The sequence below is a fragment of the Patella vulgata genome, chromosome 3, assembly GCF_932274485.2.
Source record: "Patella vulgata chromosome 3, xgPatVulg1.2, whole genome shotgun sequence".
Taxonomy (NCBI): Eukaryota; Metazoa; Mollusca; class Gastropoda; family Patellidae; genus Patella; species Patella vulgata.
Window position 1 is genome coordinate 1,614,474 of NC_065881.2, and position 6,000 is coordinate 1,620,473.

The following is a 6,000-nucleotide window of genomic DNA, read 5'->3' on the forward strand; positions in this document are numbered from 1 at the left end:
GTGATATAAGAAAAGCTGTTACCTGAGCGGCGAATTGTTGAGAATGACGTGTTTTGGACGAACGCTTTTGTTAACATCCTCCAGGATTCTTTATCATTTTTCCAGTCGGCCTCAAAAAACAAAACATTTGCGGTGTCTAATCCTAGTTCTGGTTTTATGTCCTCTTTCTTGGAAAGACCTAAGGCAACGGGCAGAATTGAGTACACCTTCTTTCACTGCTGCCAGTACGTTGTTTTGTTGCGCAAAGGTATTGAAGGCGTTTTCCATGTACCCTTCAGTTAAAACCATAACCACACGTTCCGAATCCTTTATCATCGTTAAGGGATTGGCGAACTTATTTCTTCCGGGTAACAAATTATCGAAATAATTCAATTTCGTAAATTGCAAGCCATTTAACTTCTGTTCAAGTAATTTCACGAAGTTGTAAGAATTAATCTGATCCTCATCACGTTTACTTGCTGGTCCTTCATGGTGATTGTATAATACGGAGACATGATACATCTTCCCTTCTGGTAACTTTCTCGGGGTACATGATGCACACGCCATTTTAGTTACTTTCGTGTACTTGTAGACTGTTGTGAACCTACCCATTGAAATCACCAGAAATAGACAAAAATGACTCTAAATTCATTCAATGGTGGTTAAAACTATAGTTTCCTATCGAACTACCTTGTATCCTCAAGCCACTACGGTAATAAACAGTGTCCAAGCAGAACATGTTCAAGGTATTGATATAATGAGTTTGATCAATCTCAACCAACTAGAAACAAAGTTATCGTGTTCCAAAGTCTCGGCCAATCAAATTGTTTATCTCTGCTTAGCCTTAGTGGAAAATGCGCATGATCGAACACTGTCAAGTTTGAATATTAAAATATCTCACCCATGACCACTATATCCCAACCATGACCATGTGTTAGTCCCGAAATGACCTAGTTTGTGTCGAGTGAATGTTAAACCTCTCTCTCTCTCAAAGAGAGTGTAGGTCCACTAAACCGATACTAATTCACCAGCTAAAATGGCTAGGTATGCAAAAAGCATAAGAATTGTGTCAATGGATAGAATCCAAATGAAAAGAATAACCTATACCTGTATACGTTGTAAGAATAACCTCTTGTTTACATGCGAAAAAAAAACTATGAAGAATTACTCAAAGAATATTCCCTGGATATATATTCGAAGCCGTCCCCATGTTCCTGAACCACCGACTGCGCGCGAGTTTTCTAAGAATGTAAACGGGGTTTTCCATTAATTGTTAATGGAATGTTGTGTGAATTGAAATGTACGGAAACTGTATATTATATTTGTAAGGATTAAATTAATATACTGAATAATGGTTATCTGATCAGTGTTTTAAATAAAACTAAACTTGAAAAATATTCTTCTACAGGGCTTTATAATGAAGGAATATTTTATAAAAACATAACGATTACAAATTTCGGATATTTAATAAAATTTTCATTTAATTAATAATAAATTACAGTGATTAATTTTTAAAAATGGTTTTATTAATCAATGTATCACTGCCTGCAAGCAATACAAAATTTAATGTTACAAGAAATAGTACCCTACTCAAAAAAATATATATATATTTTGCAGAGATAGATTTGTTTGAAAAGATTTCCATTTACAATGTTCTTTGGGGTGGCTGAAGAAACTTTCTTCCTGACCGGGATCCACCATCCCTTGCAAGAAATTTTCATCCAGCCCTCGTATCTTAATAATCCCGGTTATATTTTTACCTGACCACCGACAATATTCTTTGATTTTCACCTTGGGGGATAATAGTAATATTGGGCATATATTCATGGTTTTTAATACTATAATACTTAAGACCTCGTGCAATAACATTTTATAGAAAACTCGTTTTAGTTAATGATTGATTTATTCTAAAAATGCAGCCGAAAAAGAATATTTTCGGGCAAATAGCCTCAGCCCCCACCCCACCCCCAAAACAGAGATTGTCCTCCTCATGGACAGGTAGTAAAAAGAATTTTAAAAACACTTGTAAACCTGTCACGTTAAAATGATCTCTCCAGGTTTTGCTATACCGGAATAACTTGCGATCTGAAAGCTTTGGGCGGCTCATCTGGTGAGTCTATGATTCCTCGGTCGTCGTAAAATACCAATTGGGTGCTACTGTTCACGTGTCTGCAGAAAACGTAGCTATAAGTTCGGGAATTGTGAAGTAATCTGCGATATCACCTCAGTGAAAGCGGACGTAAAATACAACTAACTAAGTAAGTAATCTAGCTTGTCTGCGATATCTCTTCTGGGGAAGCGGGCGTTAAAACACCAGGTAGTAGTAGTAATCTAGCAACGTCCAGATGTTGTAAAACTCGCGCGCAGTCGGTGGTTCAGGAACATAGGGACGGCTTCGAATATATATCCAGGGGATATTCTTCGAGTATTTCTTCATAGTTTTATTTTCGCATTGAAACATGAGGTTATTCTTACAACGTATACAGGTATGGGTTATTCTTTTCATTTGGATTCTATCCATTGACACAATTCTTATGCTTTTTGCATACCTAGCCATTTTAGCTGGTGAATTAGTATCGGTTTAGTGGACCTACACTCTCTTTGAGAGAGAGAGAGGGGGGGGGGTAAAGTTATGGAACACGATAACTTTGTTTCAAGTTGGTTGGGATTGATCAAACTCATTATATCAATACCTTGAACATGTTCTGCTCAGACACTGTTTATTACCGTAGTGGCTTGAGGATACAAGATAGTTCGATAGAAAACTATAGTTATAACCACCATTTCTATAGCAGAACTTATGAATTTAGAGTCATTTTTGTCTATTTCTGGTGATTTCAATGGGTAGGTTCACAACATGGTCTGGTACGAACTACGAAGACAATAATAATACTACAGTTGTAGTTCTTATGTCTATGATTCATTCAATGATTGTACTTGTTGGTGAGAAAAGTTTGTGTCAACCATGTGATCAGGCTTAGAACTTTTCAGACTTAGAATTTTTCAAAATATGGTAGTTCTAGCAAAAACATGGTAGACATGTTGGTGGTTATTTACATGTGTTGTAACTGAAGGGATTTCTGGATTTTTTCGCGATAATATTCGGGATGTCTATGTAAACGCAACATTCTATTAGATAACTAATGCTGTAAATGCGAAGTCCATACAGCATAAATAAAAAGAACAGACGACCCACAGTACAACTGTCAACGCATGATATCAATATAAACGAGCACCGTTCATTGCTCATCGTACATTGCAACTCGGCAAATGATTTCTACAATTGCATTACGGTGATATGTACAGCTGATGTTTCGCATTACGTTTTTCTTGTAATTTAATGTTTTTGTTTTCATTGTTGAATAAAATTATTACAAGCCCGGTCTATACAGCGCAGTGGAAATGAAATGGTCTAATGAAGATAGACAGGCCAGTAAATGCTTACGGCTAACTCCCGGATAATTTTACTTGAATTGATATATATATACATATGGTTGTTGTTTATTACTTGCAGAGGTTGGGTGGCAAATCAAAACCGATAAGACAAACAACGGGACGGGGAAGACATTGCAAGAAATAAACAACAAATATCAAACCAAGTGAATAGATCTGGGGGCCAGCTGTAAGCTTCTATTGTGCTGTACGTATGTATAGGATAGGGTCTGTAATGATGCAGGCTTCACTTAAATAAATGATTTACGTTAGAGAAATAATTCGACCGATCTTAACAGTGACCATCTCTTGAAGAATGAGTTACTCGTTATTGTGAGTAAGACGTTGGCTCGCTAACCCGGAGGTGTTCATCGGGATTTTATGACGTGGTTTACACTTGTCAGTGGTGAAGGACACAGGTCAACATATACAGTAACTTGAATACTGAATGAAATAACCGAAGATATCGAGATATGTCGCGCAAGAAGGGGAAACAACTGCCCCAAATTCACCTTTAATCAAGTGCTTCAACTTCCTTAAAGCTGGACTCCGATTACAAAACTACAGAAATAATTAAATAAAAAACATTAACGCCCTAAATAATCGCCATACTTTTCAAGTTGTAGAACAATCATGCCTTATCAACCATACTGTCCACATCCGGCTAGCAATATTTCAGCTGACTGATTGACGTTTTTTCACTATCAGTTTACTGAAAATATTATTGCTACACTGTTATTATGTCTAATCAGGTACATATTATTTTACTAATTAGACGAAATAAGTAGACCACGGTGTACGTTTGCTCTAAAAAAATATGGTAAAACTGCCTTACCCCAAACAATAACAAATCTACCACACCAACAATTGTTTTCCTATTTCTTGAAATGTTTTGTACAACAGCGTGGAAACACCAAATAATTTCTAGTATTATAAAGTCTATTATTATCGTTCCAAAATATATCCAAAGCAGCAATAAAACTGTTGTTCTCTCCATCAAAGAAGTGTGATTTCACTTCAAAATATGGGGGATCACGTTCCTAAGTGGGTAAGACGCTGGCTCGCTAGCCAGGAGGTCGGGCCCTGCATTGGCCGAGAAAGTTCATCCAGATTTTCCGGCGCGGTTTCCCCTTGGCAGTGATGCAGGGCGGAGGGCCTGACAAGGACAGCTGTCTAGTTCTTCGGATGAGACGAAAAACTGAGGTCCCGTGTATATATTGAAATGCACGTAAAAGATCCCCTGGCAGTTTGAATTCGATAAAAGAGTAGGCGATAGTGCCGCTGCCCGGGCAAAATTTCCCTCATAGCACACTGTATGGCGTATGCCCGTCTTCATTAGCCCAGTATAGGAGCAGAACAGTAGGACGTTAAACCCCATTTCATTTCATTTCATTTACTTCAAAATATTCACCATCTTGTGAAGGAGTTATGTCCCTTGATGTTATGTCAACAATATAGAATTCGTTGGTGTTGGTAGAATTGTTATTGTTTGAGGTAAGGCAGTTGTTTTGTTTCTTATTTTTAGAGCAAAAGTATACAGTGGTTTACTTATTTCGTCTAATTAGTAAAATAATATGTCCCTGATCAGATATAATAATTCTGTAGCAATAATAAACTGTTGGTGAAAAAACGTCAATCAGTCAGGAGGGAATTGGTAGTAGAAATATTGCTAGCCGGATGTAGACAGTGTGTTTGACAAGGCATGAACTGGATGTGGGCGTGGCATGCCTTTGGTTTTGTACACCGTACAATCGCCATGATTGTTCTACAACTTGAAAACAAGTATGGCGATTATTTAGGGTGTTAATTTTTTTTTATTTGCTTATTTCTGTAGTTTTGTAATCGGAGTTCAGCTTTGAAATAGCCTCGTTGCACGTACGGGTTTTTAGTAGAGGCGGTGTTGCACGAGGGAGACTTTAGTAGAGGGAGGGAACCGGTGGGACCACCTTGTTGCACGTAAGGGTTTAGTAGCTTAGGGAAACCGAGAGGATGGAAATAACACAACTTATGAATGCCTTTAACTTATGATCAAAAGCGCATGCGTTAATCTACTATCAACCGAAGATTTTATGTCACCTAAACCAAAACTAATCAGCAGTAAAAAGAGAGAAATGGGGTTTAACATCCACTCGACACAAACTAGGTCATTTCGGGACTAACATATGGTTTAATTTTATTTCAATAATTCGCTTGCGCGTAGGGGTCTTGAGCAGTGGGAGAAAAACCGGAGGACCCGGAGAAAACCCACGAGGTTGGACAGGTGACACCACTCCTTGTCACGTACAACGCCAGTTGACTCGATGACAGTCTTATGATACAGCGCGCACGTGCTAGCCATTCGGTAATCCAACCCCTCAACCAGCAGTAAATGACCGCTTAGTCGCTACTATCACTTACAGGGATGAGAGAGATAAATGGGGTTTAACGTCCACTCGACACAAACTAGGTCATTTCGGGACTAACGTATGGTTTAATTTTATTTCAATAATTCGCTTGCGCGTAGGGGGTCTTTAGCATGTAGGGGAAACTGGAGGACACGGAGAAAACCCACGAGATTGGACAGGCGACCTTACTCCTTGCCACGTACAA